At 39.5% G+C, this 20859-nt stretch overlaps 1 protein-coding gene across 1 annotated transcript in view; it reads right to left on the bottom strand.

Annotated features, from left to right (window-relative positions):
- Positions 1-20859, bottom strand: part of GTDC1 (glycosyltransferase like domain containing 1) — a 266125-nt gene that overhangs the window by 55986 nt on the left and 189280 nt on the right. The window lies entirely within an intron of this gene.

The following is a 20859-nucleotide window of genomic DNA, read 5'->3' on the forward strand; positions in this document are numbered from 1 at the left end:
TCTTATAGGTCAATGAACAGCTTTCATTCACTAATAACCTGGGCCAAATCTGAACCTGTGGCATGAAAGTGAAAGTCTCCTTATCTCATTACTCATCATTTGACCCAAATGGATCTCTGTTAAAAATGTATTATCACAAAATAATTAACAAATACATTAAAAAAACCCTTAGGATTTAGTTGTGAATTTGGTCTATAACATGAGGTAGGCTGAAGTGTACTTCACATTTTACCTGGCTGACATCTAAACTAAGGATACAGATCATTCTTACCAGGACACACGGCATAGGAATCTGTTCCCACACTTTAAAATGAGTGGGGCCTAGCAACAAGACACCTACTGAGTTAGAAAATTAGATTTGGAACACTGCATATTAGTAAACAGTGTCTACCTCTCAACCTGCAATGCCCCTGCTGGCTCCCTTTAGCAACTGCAGCAGCAGTAGACAAAGGCCAGACATGTCTGTTGCCTTATAAACCAAGGTGCTCAGAAGCACATACCCTTTCTAAAGGAGACACCATAAGATCCACTCTCAAGCTGGAGGCATCTGCCCGGACTCTCCCTACTACGCAGCAGGTCTGAATAATCACCGCATTCTCATTTACAGCTAAGAAAATGGAAGTAAAGAGATTAAGTGACTTTGCCAAGGTCACAGAGACAGTCTTACAATTCAGGAGTTCCTGGCTCCCAGTTATGTGTTCAGACTACACCTCTCGTCGCCTGCTGAAAGCCTCTCAACAACAGGATAAATTTTAATAGTTATATGCAGGACACAGTGCTCACTTAGTACTATTTGAAAAGTGACATTTTATACTGTGTAATTTTGATATTTGTTTTTTAAGTAGTTGTGAATTATGGGCCATCATCAGGAAATGCTGAGAGAGGAAAAGGTCACTTCATTCAATCAGTTTGTCTCTCTTAAATTCATTATCAAACTGACTGCACAGCTCTGTCACTGGGTCCTGCAAAGTCTTCTCTTTCATAAATATATATCTGTATCTTAAGGTTAGTTACTTAAACATTATTTGTTTCTGTGGCCTTGTTTGGCAACAAACAAGTACTATTTAAGATAAATAAGTCTGAATTCCCAGTTTCCTTTAATTTCCAAATGTTTAGATTGTGTGGCCTGATTATTGAACTGTTTTACCAGAATGAACACTTGCTCTATTTTACCAACTCCTTACACTCTTCTTCAGACTTTCAATCAATCACACTGAAACCTTCATTTCTGAATTGAGAATAAACTACTTCTTTAGCCTTTTGTCAAAACAAATATCCAAACCCTGGACTCATCCAGGTTACCCTGCAATGCAGTCTCTTTAAAGGCAAATAAGTGGCTCTGAAATTATACCAAAATTCTACCCATACTGCAGTCAGAAGTTTACTGCAGTCGTACACTTGACTAATTGCTTTGAGGATTTATCTGCAATAACCCCTCAGTTTCTTTTCCTAGTCAGTATACTGTTCTGTTTAATCTGTACTCCCTATTTTGGGTTGTTACCCCCAAACATATTATTTTACATTTAACGACATTAAGCTGTACTTTTCACCCAGTCATTTAAATGATCCAAATTCTTTTGAATTTAGTTACAGTGTTCCTCATTATTTGTTATATTTATCCTGTAGATATAATCAGCAAATTTTGATATTTAACATTCAATATCCTCATCCAAATCAATTACACATATTATAAACAAGAGAGGTTCCCAAACCAATCTCAGAGGTAAACTCTTTCCATTAGCCAATCCCATTTATCTACCACTTTCAAAAAGAGCTATTTCATTCTCATATCAGTACTGCTTACTATTACCAGTAAATGTTAATGTAGAATCTTTCCAAATGTTTTTGGTAAATCAAAATCCCCATGCACTTTATGAAGAAATGTCTATATAAAAAAGTAGCATCGTACCAATGGCTAACCTAACATACTGACAACTATATTAGCTGCTCTGAACAAATGTGCTCATCAAAGTATTATTTGCCTAAATTTCACACTAATAATATGATAATAGATATCATCTAACACAAGCTAACATTCTAGACCCAGCACAATCCAGATTCAGACCAGGACATGGAACTGAAACTGCTTTAGTGGCACTGACAGATGATCTTCTCCTGTCAATGGAGAGAGGACCGGCAGACATTCTCATCCTCCTAGCCCTCTCTGCAGCACTCCACACAACTGACCATGAGATTCTGCTGTCAGACCTGAAAGAAGTGGCTGGGGTCCACAGTAATGCACTAAGAGTATGGTGACATTTTGTGCTGGAGATGTAATTTCCAGCTGGAGGAGACATGCCTGTGCTAGCTCTGATCAATCTAGCACACTAAAAATAGAAGCATAGCCATGGGACCATGAGCAGCACGGGGGGGCTAGCTGCCCTGAGTACAATCCCATCCAAGATGCTAGGTACATACACAAATAACTGGCCCACCCCATCACTCATGCCACCATGGCTACACTATTTTTAGTGTGGTAGCTCCATTAGAGTTAGCACAGGTATGTCTCCGCAAGCTGGAAATTACACCTCCAACTCAAAATGTAGACATACCCTGAAACGGTTTGAGTGCTTCCCATCAGCTACCCAACAAGTAGTGATGGGAAACTGCACTTCCACCACTAGACCCCACACTTGTGTAGTTTCACAAGGATCATCTCTCTGATCCCTTCCAACATCTACATGAAACCACTAGGTGAAAGGGTGAGCTGTCATCACAGATGACCATACCCCTTCCACCAAGATAGCTCAGTGTCTGAATGAGAACAGCTCATGGATGAACTATAGCTGGCTAAAGATCAACCCAAGCAAGACTGAGATTGTGATGCTGGTGGGCAGAGGAAAATATTTTGAGGAGTTTGCAGCCACAGTGCAGTTTCCTTTGGCAGCAGATACACACCCACAGTTGGTCAATTCAGTCTGTAGACTAGGGATACTCTCAGATTTCTCAGTGATGCTGAGTAGCATCTGTGAATAATACTTTCTACAATCTCCACTTGGCTAGAAGACGCTGTTCCATCCTGGAGGACAAACACTTGGTCTCAATTATTCATGCCTTCATCACCTTTGGCTGGAATGCAATATACCTGGGCATGAAGCCCTCAGTACTTAGGAAACTCTAACTAGACCAGAATGCGGCAGCAAATCTCAGCAACACAGGCTACCGTGAGCACATCTAACCTGTCTTCTACTGTCTACCCTGGTTTACCACTGAATTTCAAATCAAGTTCAAGGTCTTGGTCCTTATCTTTAAAGGGCTCAATAGCCTGGGTCCAGGATATCTAAAAGACAATCTAAAGCTTTGGGACGAAGATCATAACTATGCTCTCCTCTGCCACAATGGAACTCTCCACAATAAGAGTAAAGCTCATCTGTGTGGTAGATAGCACTTTCTCTGGGGGCAGTCTGAGACTGTGGAGTGAACTTCCTCAAGAACTAAGGACCATCACAAACCACACCACTTTCTGTTCCAAGTACAAGGCACATTTCTTTGACCATGCCTTCTCTAACAAACATATAACAGTGTATATGTGTACAAAATAACAACAAAAAACAACCCTCCAAAAGTCTACCAAAGTAAGACACTCCCTTGCACACACTTCTCCCTTTGGGGAGAGGATGAGAGAACAAACAACACATTACAGATGTGGAGTCATGTTGCGTAATGCACTACTGGAAGGCGCTCAGATATGACTGTAGTAAGCACAATATGAGAACCTAGATAGAATAGAATAGATCTAGAATTGCCTGATATAGTTCTTAATGGCATTATTTTAGAGGTGCCATAAAAAGGTCAAAGTAGTGATGGTGCTCCCCAAATAAGTGTCATTTGTGCCACTCCATAATCTTACCATTTTCCATATGTTTGAGCTACTCTCCAAAACACGAAAAGATTAAATCAATGGGACTTGTGGTTGCTCAGCACTCCTGAGTATCAGGGTACTTATTTAGATGGCTAAATAAGGAGTTAGGTGCCTAAAATTAGGTAATTAATTTTGAAAATGTTGATGATGGCTCTAATACGTGTCTTATTTTAGATCCCCATTTACTTATGTTCCTTTACTTCAGAAATATGGAAATATTAATATTGAAGTAATACAAACTGACAAAAAATTCCATATAATTTACAATTTTAAATACTTTTATTTTTTACTTATACAGTGCCTTCAATAGAATATTATAATGAATTAATCTTCCCAGGATCTCAATGACGTAAGTATTATTATCCACATTTTATATATAGAAAAACGGAGTGACGGACAGCTTCAGTGACCTGAACAGATCCTGGATCACTCAACTCCTAGTATCATGCCTCAACCACAAGACCATCCTTGCTCTTTTCTTCTCGTGTCACTCATTTTGAGTCTTTTCACTTGTACTGTAGAAACAGTGACTACCAGCAATTAATCAAAACTCAAATGATCCCCGGCTTAATTCTGTCTGAAACTGTAATCACAATTAATGTTGAAGTGCAAACCAACTTTAGGTCCTGTTTACACTACTGTATATGAGGAAATAAAAAAAAAATTTTTTTTCCAAATGACGTTTACCTAGCAATGTGGCCATGACATAATTTGGTTAAAGTATTTTTTAAAATAGTCCATTGAAGTCTGATAGGTGCGACTACCCAGGTATTCTGTGTTTTATCGTCCTCTACCTTCCTAATATTTTATCTCTCCTCTCCAATCATACACTGCCCCAGCTCTGAAGATTTTTTTCTTTCCCAGTATTCAGGCCTCATAAATCTGACCTGTCATTACAGAATTTTTTATATTAGATAAGACTTCACCAATTTCTCTTCTGAGTAAACTATTTAACATCCTTTATGTAAGACATGTGTGTGCAATCAATTCTGTGGTATTTGCTCGTATTACACACAGAGTGTTCATCATTTTGACAATTTTTAAAAGTTTTAGAACACCATTTCACGTAAGTATTTTTTGAAAAAAAAAAAAAGATTTATTTGATAGTTAACTTTGGAACAAGTTATCTGCATTAACTTCCATTGTTTTGGCATAAAGTAGTTTTGTGTATTTTATTAACAACAGTGGAGACATGATAAAAGATGTAGGCACAAACCCATGAATAGTCATAATTGGAATCCATAGTACTCATGTAAAATAATTCATTTTTGGACTTATTTTGAAAGACGTTTGCTGCAGACTAGTATGGACATTTAAGCTTCACTACATATCATTATGTCTAAAAGGTTGTACCTGGATATAACATTTGTAATTCTTGGAAGACCACATAGCCCACTGTAAATCATGTACAGTATAAACTATGTTGTCAACATGATAGGAATGATGTAGTGGACATAATTTTTCCTGACCACCAGCTAAAGCTCTGCATGATGCTTAAACAAATCAATTGAAATTAAAAAGGGAAATCTACTACACTTAGTCTATCTGATCATGTAAACCGGAGAAACATAGTGGTGGATTAATAATGGAAGTTACTATAGAAAATGTTAACACATTTTTATAGAACTTCTTCACTCCAACTTTCTCAATCTCTCCTCAAAATCCACAGAAATCCTTCTCTTCCAAACTTATGACATTCTGATGTACTTTCTGCCTCCCTCCAAGTGTAATCTGCTCTCTGGCAGATACCTGCCTGGGATTAGTTGAATCTCAACAAACATCAAAAATGAACAGAATTTCTATAGCACTGTCCAGCCAAGGATCTCAAAGCATTTTTACAAACATTAATTAATTAAGTCTCCTGAGAACTCTAGGAGGTAATATATTATTATCCTCACTTTACAGATACGAAAAATATAATGCAGATAAAATGATTTGCCCAGTTCACACTAAGCTTGTAGAAGAGCCAGATGATGCCTTCTCTGCTTTCATTCACCATCCTTTTTCTGATTCCTTTCCCTGACACAACTCAAGGATAGTTTTGCACTCATCAGACCTAGTTATCCATTATTGGATCTCAGCAGTTCTAACAGTCTCTACTAAGCCCAAGCTGACTTTTATTTTTCAAAATCTTGATTACTTTTGTGATTCACTGTGCATGTTAGTGATCTTGGTAAAGTGCAAGACAAATTCAACTGAAGTCAGTTTTTCATCCATTAGAGATCACCAAACTTGCCAAGATCCCTCTTTGAAATTAATGAAATAGCATCAAAGACAGGTAGAGTAAAACAGAGTAAAACAGCAAAGATGGATAGGCGGTTGTTGGATGAACAACAGATCCTGGATTAAAAAACAACAACAGGCCAGGAGGGTACCTTCAAATAAAAATAAGGACTTAGTTACACGTTGAGACAAAAAATATAAGACATTTCAGAACCTTTCCCATCCTTAATAACAATCCTCAAGAATCATTTATAGTTCAAGTATTTACTTCCTTCCACTATATGCTTTCCCTAATGTCTTATATTTTACATTATATCTTTCCCTCTCCAATGCTGGTGCTCAGGGCAGACACCAGTCTCTGCCATTCCTCTCTGTCATTTGCTGCTGCTTCTATTTGCTGTAAGGTGTTGAGATCAACTATTCTTCCCTCCCTGCTCAGGTTTCTTCTTAAGATCTCTTTCAGGCACCCTCATTTTCCCATATCAGTTGGTTACCACTTACCAGTTTCATGTGAGAGTTTGTGTATTGGCATCTGGATTATATGCCCCAAATATATCAGCACTTCCTTCTGAGACTTTAATGCAAAAGTAGGCTATGACAAACAAGGTATGGACAGAGCAATGGGGAAGCATGGGTTGTGAATCATCATCCAAAATGGCAAAAGACTCACTGAATTGTGTTGCAAGCACCCTGTTCCCTCAACACATACACAAAAATCAGATTACCTGAATCTTGAGCTAATGCAGATGTGAGCAATCTGTCCAAGATGTAAGAGCATATTGAATAGCAGATGTTATCAATGACCACAGTCTTCACATTGCTAAATTGAAATTAAAATTGAGAAAGACCAACTTTAAACATAAAAGGTACCGAAAATCCACAATATAAAACTGAAAATGAAAGAGTACTACAAGAAATTCCAACCTGAAGTAAGGGGCAGATCTGAGGCACTGCCCAAGACAGAGGAAGGTGAGACACTGACTGGACCTGAAGAAAAATGGGCAGCACTCAGAGACAATGTAACTCAAGCAGAAACAGTGACAGCTGGATAGCAACATAGAGCAAGAATTGGATAAACCAAGAGACATGGCATCTTACTGAGGAAAGAAATGTATTAAAAGGTCCTGAATGCTAAGGCCAATGAACTACTGGAAAAAGCAAAGAAGGAGTATTAGAAAATAGACAAAGCAGCAAAAAAGCAATGCAAGGAAAGATAGATTGGGATATGCTGAAGATCTAGCAGCTGAAGGTGAAGTTGCTGCTATGATAGGAAATCACAGAGCTGTTTACTAAATGACAAAAACCCTGTGTGGAAATTTTAAAATAGGACATGGGCCAATAAAAAGCAAAGATGGAAAAATGTTTACAGCTGAGGCAGTACAGAAAAACAGATGGGAAGAGCATTTCAAATACATCCTCAATAGACCCAGACCCACCTCAGCACCAGATTTTGATGCAACATGTGAACCTGATCAATTTCACATTAACATCAGTCTGATAGAGATGTCAGAATATAGGCTGCAATCTACAAAGCAGTGGGAGATGATCAAATTACAGCAGAAATGCCAAAAGTACTTGATACCACCATCCTATTGAACCTGATGGAGCTGTTCAATTAAGTTTGGAAAAAAGAACCCCCTTCTACCAATGAAAACATTGAATCATTGTCAGAATACCCAAAAAGGGTGATCTTACTGACTGTAACAACTGGAAAGGAGTTACACTACTCTGTATTGTTGGAACAGCATTCGGCAGTGTGACACTACACAGGATGAAAGAGTCAGTGGATGCATAGCTTAGAGAAAAATAGGCTGGATTCAGGCTCAAGAGATCCTGTATAGATCAGATATTTTCAATGATATTCCATGATAAGGACCATCATATAAGTCCTTTTATAGAATATATAGAATTGCAAGCTCCCCTCTTCATCAGTTTCATTGATTTTCAAAAGGCATTTGACAGCCTGCACAGACTTGCATCGTGAAATATTCTTCAGTTCTGTGGAATCCCAGCTAAAGTCATCAACGTCATCAAGACCATCTACAGAGATGTGAAGTGGTCTATAAGGGGGAACAGACAGACAACAGTGTGGTTCAATGTAGACACTGGCATGAAACAGGGCTGCATTTTATATCCACTGCAGGTTGGCATTGCCATACACTAGATCATGAAGAAATGTATTAGCAACACAAGCACTGGTATAGCATGTGTAGATGGCAAACATCTAGAAGACCTGGACTTTGCTGATGATATTGCACTACTGAGTGACACCCCTGAAAAATTACAAACAAAGACAGACACACTGGTAAAAATAGCAGGCCAAGCGGGACTCAAAATTAGGTATGTTGAAATAAGCATCCATGGAATCCAGACATCAAGTAATAATATTACATTAGAAGGCAAAAATATCAAGGAAGTTGGACAGTTTACCTTACCTGGCAGCATCATATCAGCTAAAGGAGCTCTTAAGAAGGAATTGACATCATGGATAGAAAAGGTATCCATTGCACTTACTGAATTTAACAACATGTGGAAATCAAAGCTATACAGCACCAGAACAAAACTGAGAATTTTCAATTCAAACATATTCTTGGTGCTAACATACAAGTGTGCGAGCTGGAAAGCTAATAAAACATTACAAAGAAAACCAGACACCTTCTAAAATAAGTGCTTATGAAGATTATGGGCACTGGTTGGAAACACTTCAAGTCAGTACTCAGGCCTGCCAGGTCCCTAGACAACATCCGTTGCTGCTGTACCCCCGTGGCACATTGAAACACCGATCAACAGTCTTAATGCTAAAGGCCTACAGACTCACAGGAGCCATGCCCCAGGCTCCTGATTGGCTGGACAGATTGCATTCTCATTGGGAATCTGGACTATATAAAGAACCCAACAGGAAGAGGAAGCTGTCTGAGCAACAGACCATTGCCTGCTGGTCACTGCCTAGACCGCCTTGCCGTGCTGCCCTGCTGTGCTGCCTGACAGTACCTTGCCGCACCACTGCCAAGCCTGACCTTGACATGTTGTTCTGCAGCCTCACCTGACTCTGCCTTCCCACTTCACCCAAACTCGCCTCCCTAACCTGGCCTCCCTCCCTAACCTGGCCCCTTGGATTGGATCTTCTGGCTACTGACGCCTTCGTGAACTCTAACATTTGCCCTGGAATGCCTCTGATACCTATTGACCTCCCAGCTCCGGACCAGTTGTGCACATTTGACTACTGCTTTAGACTGCCCACAGCCCACTACATTACCCCTTGATCACCAGCAAAGAAATCTGAGAAATCACCATCCAGCAGGTAGTTTCCATTAGAATGTCTTATATACACAAAAATAAAACAACAAGGAACCAGAGCATTTTACTTCTAGTATGGCTGGATTTTCCTTTTTTTAACTAGGTAATTTTGTACATCTGAAATCTTTCAGATCAGACTATGAAAAAGTGCTTACAAGTATTAGCATTTTTGCTATATTTCTTGAAGTTTAAAATCATAGAAAAGGTTTAGTCTTTATGCATAACTCATTGATATGGACACAGCAGGAAAATGAGGACAGACAGATGCATGGAATTAAGTGGCAGGCCACAACTTTTATTAAACTTTAACACAGGGGAATGGCCTTACCTTCCCATCACCTATACTCTCCTATACAAGGCATTCAATTGGTTCCACTGTGGGGGTTACAGGACTCCTTAACATCTAACCTGTAACTAGTGTCAGGGTTCCAGTGCTCCTTACCATATAACCCATAACATGGGGTAGGCTCTCCTCAGCCTACCCCCCAGGACTTAGCCCTCTCTGAGTCCTAGCATCCTCCCCCCTACCCACAGGGGGACAGAGGGTGCTGCAGGGTGGAGACCTTGGCCCACAAGATCTGACCTCAGCCCACAAAGGCCACAAGATCTCATTCTATCACTAGCCCAAAGTCCGTCACCAAAATCCCAGGTCTTTTACCTCTGGGAAATGTTCATTTTATTTTCTTAACTGCACTTGAAACGGAATAAAGGGGGTGCCAGGAACTAGCTTGATTGCTCCCTACCCAACTATGCCACCTGGAATCACAACACCTGCCCAATCCTTGGCTGCACATGCCATAGTCATATGTCAGCACCTCCATCTGACAGATATATGCTACCATCCCTGAAAACTTCCAACCAATTGTAATGGATGTCCCTATGCTGTATCACTGAACCCCCCTTTCTTAAGGAATATCTTGGTGACCCCCTTTTTTACTTTCTTTCTAGCCTTGTCCACATGAGCTGGGTCTTCTTCCAGCCCTTGACTGTCAGTGAGTGGTGAAGTGACATGAGCTGATTTCACTGCATGCCCCTTCTAAATGTAAACAGCTTTGGCCCTGAATCCCAGCTGAGATCAGGCTGCTGTCCTGGCTGCTGCCCTCTTGTATGCCCCATGCACTATAGGGTGTCCGCAAATCCAAAACCCGCATACGCTCTGGGTAGCTTCTGAAACAAACCAGTGCATTTGGGTAGTGACATTTTGCCATTCCCTGTCATCTTTTCCTTGGTGCGGACATAAGTCCTGTAACACCCTGATTTCCAGCTGCTGGTGTCACTGCCCCAATCCTGAAACAATGAGTACCCAATGTACTCAGTCAAGACTACAGTAGCGCAAGGTTTTTCTCAGTACTGTGCTGAATTGGTACCTTGTCAGGAAGCTACCATCACCGTGTATGAACGGCTGGCCTGGCTGCAGGCATCACATTTTTAGTGAGGCTCTTATTGCCTTTACAGGGCACAAGGACTCCTCTTCACATTCCTTCAACACCACATAAGCCCTTCTTCCCTTCTGGTCTGTTTTTTTGAGTATCTGAAGCAGAAGGACAGATAGTTGCACATCTGTTAAGTTTAATGCATGCTGGACCTGTCTGTAGCTGCCATAGGCACCAGCTCACTCACTCTCAAAGTGCCAAAGGTGGCAACAACAAACTCTTCCATAAATAAAACAGTCTCTCTCCCACAGTCGCGACCCCCTGCAGAACCTTTGATAATTCCAACAGGGTTTCTAGTATTATGGGGTAACCTGTCATCCCTTTGGCACTCACCCCACCTGGACAACCTTATAAGAGTTTCCATACTAGGAAATGTCCACATGGATCTGGTAAACTTGCCTACCTACTCCAAGAGGACAGGCTCTCTAGGCGGCCAGAGATAGTGAAGGGAGCCCACTCACAGTGGGTCAAAGGCACCACATATTGTGACAGCTGGTGTGTGGATATGGGCCACCCACAATGAAATCCTTCTTGTGCCCTAAATTCAGTGAGCTCTGAATGACTGACCTTACAGGCTGTGATAAATGAAGGGGGAGGGATCTCTCTCTTTTATGGACACCCAGCCAGACAGTTAGCTATAAAATCCCTGTTAGTAGCTGCTCTCTACTTGCTTTACCTGTAAAGGGTTAAAAAGTCCATAGGTAAAAGGAAGGGAGTGGGCACCTGACCAAAAGAGCCAATGGGAAGGCTAGAGCTTTTTAAAAATTGGGGGGGGGACACTTCCCCTTTGTCTGTCTGTGTTGTTCTCCTGGAGAGCAGAGACAGGGTTGGAACTATGCTGTAAAAAGCTTTGGGCCAGGTATGAAAAATCATCAGATCATACCTAGAAACTACTCATTGGAAACCCCAGATATGTAGGTAGATCAGGAAATGTCTAGGAAGACGCAATTAGGTTTCTCTCTTTTATTTCTTTATGGCTTGTGGACTCCTCTGTGCTAACCCCAGGTGCTTTTGTTTTGCTTGTAACCTTTATGATGGACCTCAAGAAAGCTACTTGATGCTTAATCCTTGTAACTGTGGTTTTTTTTAAAATCTAGCAAAAAGCCTAAGTTCCAGATGTATTTTCTTTCTTTTTGTTTTTAATAAAATTTACCTTTTTTAAGAACAGGATTGGATTTGTGTGTCCCTAAGAGGGTTGTGCATATGTTGTTTAATAAGCTGGTGGTACCAGCTGATTTCCTTTGTTTTCTTTCTCAGCTCTTCCCCGGAGGGAGGGACGGGGGATGGTGAAAGGGCTTGAAGGTTCCCCACAGGAAGGAATTCCCAAATGCGCCTTCCTGGCCTCTCAAAGGGGTTATGCACTTGGGTGGTGGCAGCATCTACCCATCCAAGGTCAGAGAAAAGCTGTAACCTTGGAAGTTTAATACAAGCCTGTAGTGGCCAGTATTAATTTTTAGAATCCTTGTGGGTCCCCACCTTCTGCACTAAAAGTGCCAGAGTGGGGAATCAGCCTTGACACAGGCCCTCAGTCTGAGGGGCAACCGAGTCCTCGACTAGTCCCACCGTTGTCATGAGCAAAAGTACCAGAGTTGTTGGGGCATTGCTCGCAGACCCCTGCTGGCCAGCAGGGCGAGTTCCCAGAATCTGTCATCCTGAAACTGAGAGAGCATCAGCAACATAATTATCCACTCCTGGGACATGCATCATATGAAAAAGGATGTTAAGCCACAGCTAGTGTAAAAGGAAGGCTCTCACCAGTCTCATTACCCAAGCAGTCTTAGCTGACTGTCCAGTTACAATCAGGACTATGGGTTGGTTGCCACGCCAGAAACGGACTCTCTTGTTCTGAAAGTTCTCTTTCCACTGCCACCAGTATAGGAAACACTCAAGGAAGGTGATATCTCCTGTAATACCCTGAGACATCCAGCTTTCTGGCCATCTCTGTCCACACCACTCACCTTGAAAATAAACCCCCAAACCTATACCTCCTGAGGCAGCAGATTGTACCAGCAGCTCAATCTTGAGCAACCAGTCTGAATGTCATATCGAAACCCCCATTTAACTCTTCAGGGAATCTTTCCCACACTTCTAAGTCATCCGTCATTTTCATTGTCAATCTGATAAAGTGGTGGGGTTTTCTCAATCCAGAGGCAGACGTCAGAAGAGCACAAAATGCCTGACTGGGAGCCATCACAGCCTAATTAATGAAGCCTCACAAAACCTCTGCGTACTATCCAATGCATTGTAGAGATGGATAAACTAAATGAGAATGAGGATAAATGAACTTGACCAGGCCATGTAACGAGTCATTGTCAAAAATAGGAAGAGAACACAGGAGTCCTGACACCCAGTTCCCAGCTTAAGCCACATTCCGTTGGTAAATTTAGGTGTCCCATGACCACCTATAGCTTCTTCCGAGTAATTTTCTTTGCCCCTTTGAGAGCCCATCTCAGTTCTCTGATCGATTCCAATTTCTCTACAGGAAATCTAGAAACCCCAAACAGTACAGTTCAATGCCCAGGTATGTTAAATTTTGGGGCAGGGCCTTCTGTTTTTTTTTTTTCCCTGTGGCAAGTGGGATCCTGAGGTGCTCAGCTAGGTTCTGAAATGCCTGAAGCACGTACTCGCAGTTGTCCCTAATCTTCCTGCACATAAGAAGCCATCAAGATTGTGCATGAGACTATCCTGTTTCACAGGGTGCACTATTGCCCACTCCAGCAGGGAGCTGCATCTTTCGAAAGCGGCACGTGACTTTATCAACATAGTAGTGGCCTTCAAACTGAAATCCTGGGATGCACTGGAAGCAATTGGAATGCACACATGATGTTGCCAACATGACCCAGAGCCGCACTCCCCTAACTATGGCTACCATAGCATCAAATGACAAGTATCTCACTGAACACAGCTGGGGGGGTCAATATAATCATTTTACTGATGAGCCCTGGGGGAAGGACAGGTGACGGATAAGCCTATATTCCGTCTTCACCTTCTTTGGTAACACACTCAGGGGAGACATGACATTCTGGCATTGGAACATATCAGGGCTGCCCAGAGGATTCAGGGGGCCTGGGGAAAAAAAAAGTTCCATAAAACTTCCATAAAAAAAGTTGCAATACTATAGAATACTATATTCTCGTGGGGGCCTCTGTGGGGCCCGGGGCCTGGGGCAAATTGCCCCACTTGCCCCCCCACCTCTGGGCGGCCCTGGAACATATGGAGGGACCTGCATCTCTTCCTGCTGCCACCTCCAAGGTCATCTCTGCCCTTTCTATATGCTTGAAATCTTTAGTGGACTTTTAAGTTCTCTGCCCAAAAGTGGCACCTTGTATGGGCTGTGAAAACTGGCCAAAAATCCATTCCATAAATAAGCTATGTCTTTTTTGCTGGGGTTGTCCTATAACAAATCCCACAACTCTGTATCTTAATTGGAGAAAAAATACTTCCACTGATGATAATAGAAATTTACTGATAGGCAAAATAAGAAAACGCTTCTTAGAGTTTGATTTAAGGATATTTACTTTGTATAGTTGTATATTTACTTTGTGAAGTTCACAATTTAAACCTTCACAGTTATGAAGCTTTACCTTTGTGAATCTCAACATCTACTGTCATTAAATAATTATTGTCTGGCCACTCATAATTTCAACAAGTATGAAAATTTAAATGGATAAAATTGGAAAATATTATAAAAACTCACAAGCCTGCACAACTGTGAAAAATTATAAGTGATAAATATCTAAAAATATACCTTAAAATAAAGATTATCCATCAAAATTATCAAAAATAAAAATCCAATTCTACAATGCCTATCTATAAATATTGTAAAGAAATTTAAACCTTGAGGAGACAGCAAATAATATAACCTGTCAATTTGGTGCGCATTGTTACAGATGCCTGGTTGATATAACAATGGCTTAAAAATTAACTAAACTCATGCACTCCTAACTACATAATAGAAATTTCATAACATACTAAAAGTCATTTTGAGTGTCAATCTGAATGTCTGCCATTTTATCTGCCAGATTTTCTGGTTTTCTCAGTCTGTACAGTGTGCATTTTCTCCACATTTATACTATGAAATTGCAGTGCCAATAAACCTATGCACATTTACTTGTAATAGAAAATGTGCATTTTACATTCTTTCTTCATAACATGTTGTCATGTTATATTGCATGTGTTTATTCACAACACCTCATTTACCCTAATGAAAAATCACTTATGGGAATCAGTTTCCTTTATTGGCACCAACAGTCAATCTGTGCACTATTTTATTAAAAGCAACAACAACAATAAAAGAATGGAAAGATAATGATGTCATTGTCAGATGAATAAAAACCACATTAGAAACACTGGCTGGAGTGCTGTTTTAGGTTAGATCAAATTATTAGGGGAGAAGTTCTGGACTGTGTGTTACACAGTATTTTGAAGAGCTGGTCTCAATAAACAAGTATAACTTCTTAGAACAAACATAAACTGCAAAAAGACTGCAATTTTAAAAATTCAGATCTTCCGTGCCTTTATTTATGCTCACTTATAAATTTTAAGTAGACTTGAATGTCCTGTGGACAAAACTATATTACTATTAAAAGGTAAGAAAAACAGATATACTTCAGTAACACTTGTAGTATACATGTGAACAGCAGCTCTCCATAGATTAAATCTTGGTCCCTGTGAATAAGCTGTGTTCAGGGAGTTTCAACAGGTCTTGGGGAGTGGAGGGGGGAGACAGAGAGAGTGCACGAGAGAAAGAAAATCCCTGCCCCAGGCCTCAGAATTCAGCAAATTCACTTCAAAGCTGCTGTGACGCTCTCCTTCCCCCAAGTATCTGCTGTTGTTTATACATAATCATAATCTAAATTCTGGTTTAACAACATTTTTGTCTGGGAATCTCCTTAGTTGTTACTGCTGTTGATGATGGTGGTTGGTTGTTTTTTATTAAATCATTATTACAAAGTGCACTTTGATGTTTTGATCTATATTCTTATTTTTAAGATAATGATTGATTGTAACTCTGTGAAATATTAATGTGGTCTAAACCTCGGCAGGAATCCCTGCATAGTTTATATGATTATAATACCTGGAATCCTTGTGGGTCATAAGTTTTGTGATGGTTAGTACATTTGCAGCCTGCAACTACAGATATTGCAATGCCCTTCTCAGGCACTGGGAAATTCCACTGTCTCTACCTTTCTTTCTGCTAAGAGCCTTGGCAAACCAGGCCCCACAATTACCATAACTGAATGTGAAATTACTACAACTATCAAAGTAAGTACATGTATAACTGTGCAAATGCATGCACAAATACCAAACTCACATGGGCATTTTTTTTTAATGGCACTTTGTGTGCTGCGCTAAGGGACACAGTACAATGGTCATAAAATCAATATTATGCTGGTCAAAATGGGGCAGATGGTAATTCTAATTAGTATGTAATTCTCTATCCATCCCCAAAGTAATGCCACAAATCAGCTAACAGGAGTAAAAGTGGTACTATCTGCACCCTCCTCAGGAGACTACTCTTCTCATGTTGTGTTTTGATGTACCTTCACTAGCCCAGAGGGTGAAATAAGCAAGAATCTCATTATTTTTCTTGTTTTTCTTTGTGATTTCTATAACATTGCACTGTACTGCAAACAGCAGCAGTATGGTTGTGCTTGAGTCTTCTACAGTTGTGCGTTAGATCAAAAATAAGAAAGCAATTATCTATTCTCTACTCTGACTTTTTTCTACAGAAAGCAGTGAGTGAATCCCTGGGATTTAAACGATTCCATTGAATATGTAGGGCGGGATGCCTCTGGATTTCTTCACTTCACATTAGGGTTTGGTGAGGTTCTACACTACTTCCTTTGATCTGTTTCCACTTCCTGCTCTATAGCAATCAATGTGTTTCATCCTGTGTAGGGAATAGATTATCCATCACAATGTTTCTGGACTATATTAGGGGCAATGCCATTTGAAGGATAGTATTAAGGAGACTCATCACCCAGGGACAAAAACTGAAAGAAAAGGGGAGAGAGCAGACGGAAAGAAGAAATGAGACAGAAAAGAGCATAACATGTGATAGAGAAAATTGGATGAGCTAAATCAAGATTAGGCCTCTCTAATGGGTCTCTGGCTTAGAAAGTCTACCTTCCCGAGAACTCATCAGGTGTAAACATATTCTGGAGTGAATCCCTGAGATGTCTTTCTACACTGTTCAAGAAGCTTCCTATTGGATTAGAGAGATGGAGTAATAAGGAACCAGAGTACTAAGCTCACTTGAGCAACTATTTAAGTCTGTCTTCTCTTGCAGAGAGCTGTTGTGAGAAGTGAACAGATTCAGAGAACTTGAACCCTTGATGCAGACAAATGCGTATGAGGTCCCACTTTCTCTCCGAAATATCACCCCAAGTATGGTTTGTTTGGCTGATGTGCTGTTCTGCAACAACTTAGATGGATGCAACACCTCTGGTCAATCTTATGGCATGGATAGCTAGATACTCTGTGAGAGAAAAAGCTGTGCTGAGTTCAGATGCAATACCTGTTGCACAAGATGCTAAATCCAGATGAGCTACTTGCTCTGCAGGATAGGAGAGGCACATAGATGAGAAATCGAGAGCAAAAAGAACAGGGCAGTGAAACAAAGGAAGAGAAGAAGTAAACAATGAGGGAACAGGAGAGAAATGACAGAAGAGAAAAATGGAGACGTAGAAGAAAACAGGAAGAAAAGGGAAGTAGAGGAAGGAAAAGGAGATAGAAATCCATCCTGTGAGCAGATCACCTCTAATCAATCACTGTCATTAGATGCTGACTGAAGAAGAAGCAACTGCGGCATCAGAAATTTGCCTTGAATAAAGGCTCTTAAGCACTCAAGTCACTTTTGAAATGGGATTTAGGTTCTTTAATCACTTTGACTCTTGGAAATTTTACCCTCTGCCTATTTTCCAAATATTTTCTGAGGGAGAATCCAGAATATCCTGGGATTGACGCTCCAAAACTTCTAAAAAAAATCCATTTCTTTTCTCAGCATTGCCACCTCTGCTCTGCAATCCAGTTTCATTTTGAACCAATGAAAGTGCCTTTCATTTTAACACAGGCCTAAAGCTCCACCATGAAGGGAGGAGGGGAAAAACAGTCTCTAAATGTGCACTTGAATTTTCCATTTGAAAAGTCTTTATAGGCCTACAGCTCCTGAATTTCCAGCTCTGAAATTACTGCTGAAGATACACTGTGAAATTGGCATATTATGCAGTTTCAGCTAATAAGGGTTTTGACTAGAGCATTCTTCAATCCTTCTTCCAGAAAGTACACAGCATGGTAACACCACTTTCTGAAAAGTAAATCTGCAGTGGAACTGTGCAGAATAGGAACAGAAGATGGCAGAAACTACTCCAAAACAAATATGTACTTGTAGATACGTTCTTTCTTAGTTTTGATTTTTGTGTTGCTTTTTCTTGTTATATGCAGCTCTTGCTAAAACCATGTCTATTCTAATCTACTGCTTGTGGGATTATTACTAATTCCATTTTGTTACATAACATATTTATCCCAGGCTGACAAATGACTTCAAAAATACCTTAATCACTTTAGGTCACCAAAGATAAACAGATAGTGATTACTTTGTGTTTTAGTACTTAGACGGTGAAATCCTGGCACCACTTGAAGTCAGTGGCAAAACTCCCATTGATTTAACAGAGCCAGGATGTCACCCTAAATATTTTATTTATGAACCCTTATGTCTCAAATTCTCAAAATCTTAAAAGTAAATATAACAACTTGTATAGAGATACAGGTTAATTACATTATAAATAAGTGAATGAAATGTTAATCTTCTACAAAATACATGCCACTTGTTTTTATTTTCCAAAGTAATGTCAAGGTCACAAGCATGTTTAAAATTCTTTATAATGTTGATCTAGAAAGTTAGAGGTGAACCAATAACTTCCACAGAAAATTGGCATATTTTAGCTTGGAGATGAAAGATGAGGGTACCTAGAAATTGTCAAGATAGAAGAATGCAATTTTTTTATGGCAACATGGGAACTTATTCCCATATTTTTAACAATAGTAATTTTACTTCACTATTAAAAATTATATGTACATAATACCTCCACACTAACATTAAAAGGCAGCAGAATGGTTATCAGTACCCTAAATAATTCCATTTAGTCTAACACTTGACATATCTTTAGAACTTGTTGAGGTATGTTCTGTATCTGCAGAGTTTTAAAAGAACTGGTCACAACGTTGTTTTAAAAAATGGTTACATTTAACTTTAACTTTTAGGGTTATGAGAGCTGCAATGGACTCCAATAAAATTGGTTCCACTTACTAATGTTCAAATCCTGAAAAACAACTCAGCTCTCTAGTGTTTATTTAGAAAATAAGGTTTCCAAACAGTACAGATTCTCATTCTCCTATACAGGACTGGAAATGAATAGGTGTTTGAAACTGATATCACACCTCAAATCATCTACGCCTTTGCTTACTTAATTGCATTTTTAAAAATTAAACTACTACCAGGATACTGTACTATGTAATTTCCTAATTTGTGGAAATCCCTCTAATCAGATATTTAAAATGGACGTCCCCTTTAAATGGACTCTTTTGTAATATATGCAATGCAGAAGGGAATGCTATCATAACACTTCAATAGTTAAGTGACTTTATGAGAAAAATACTTCCAAATGTTTCCTAAAACCTTCCAAACCGCACCAAAGAACATTATCGTCATATTATGTTTCCCTATGGCCTCCAATATTTAAGCTTGCCATTCTTGAAATGATACTTGGATGAAAAACTTAAGTTTATGTAATGTATAAATTGTTCCTAAAAGAAAAGGCTTGCCTTTAAAATTATGAACTATAGGGAGATGTCAGATATTTTACATTTTGGTATCATTCCTTTATTAATTAACCAAGCAGTAGTATAGTGCTTTGGGCTGCTACATAGGATATATATAACTCCTTATTTTAAACCTGAGGAGACACTGTGATCCTATTCATAGTGAATACTGAAAACAATAACTGTCCTAAATAATTACATATCAAATTGCACTTAATAGGTATCCATATTTCTTGCACAGTATACACAATCCATATAAACTGTATACCATAGATCAGTAATATGTTCCAGTTAATCCAACATCAAAGAACTCGTTTATGGTAGGTTTTCATTTGAATCAGGGTTGTAATGTTCTGTGCAAGCATAAGCTAACCATTTCAAAGATTTTGCCAGCAAGCTGCTTTTTGGCAGATTATTGGCAGTACATACTAGCGACAAACTAGCGAAGCTAAGCCCTACTTATAACTTACAGGTAAATAATTATTTTAATAAATTTATGTAAAATATTCCACTTGGTCACATCTGTTTTTGATAACCCACTCCACTGCACAAATACAAACTTCTTTCTTTCTCAGGAAAACACGTATTTCACCTTAATTATTTACCACTTTCTCAGGTACCCCAATAAATAAATAAGCTTTGAAACCCAGTTACACTTGAAGGGTTGCTGAGGTGAACTATAACTTTGTCTGAAAAAGCTAGTCAAGTGTATGAAAAAATAATTTAACACCCCAAAAAATTCTAAAACACACTGAGACATGAGTATAACATTCAAGCAATAAGAAAAACACAGAGTTATGATGCAGTTATCTCAGCTAGAGGGCATTAAAAACCATGAGGTCCAGTCACTTGCCTCAGGGCTGTGTGGTAATGCACAGACTCTGACCTCACTTGAAATATGTTACACACGTCTGTACTTCCTGGCATTACAACTATTGTTTAAATGTATATGTGTTTATATCTTAAAGAGGCAGCCTGGTTTAGAGGAACTCCTGAGTTCTAATCCTGGCTGTGCTAGTGAGTCACTGGGTCTCTTTGGAAAATCCCCAAAACACATTTCGGTGTCTTTATTTCGCCATCTAAAACTGAAATAATAAAATTTCTCTACCTCATAGGGGTTTTCCGAGATGTTTGTACAAAGTTCTTGAAGATGTTATAATTGATTATCAGTAGTAGTATCTTTAAAGGAAAATCTTTGTGCCTAATCCTTGTTGGTATAAA

The sequence above is a fragment of the Emys orbicularis genome, chromosome 11 (assembly GCF_028017835.1).
Source record: "Emys orbicularis isolate rEmyOrb1 chromosome 11, rEmyOrb1.hap1, whole genome shotgun sequence".
NCBI lineage: Eukaryota > Metazoa > Chordata > Testudines > Emydidae > Emys > Emys orbicularis.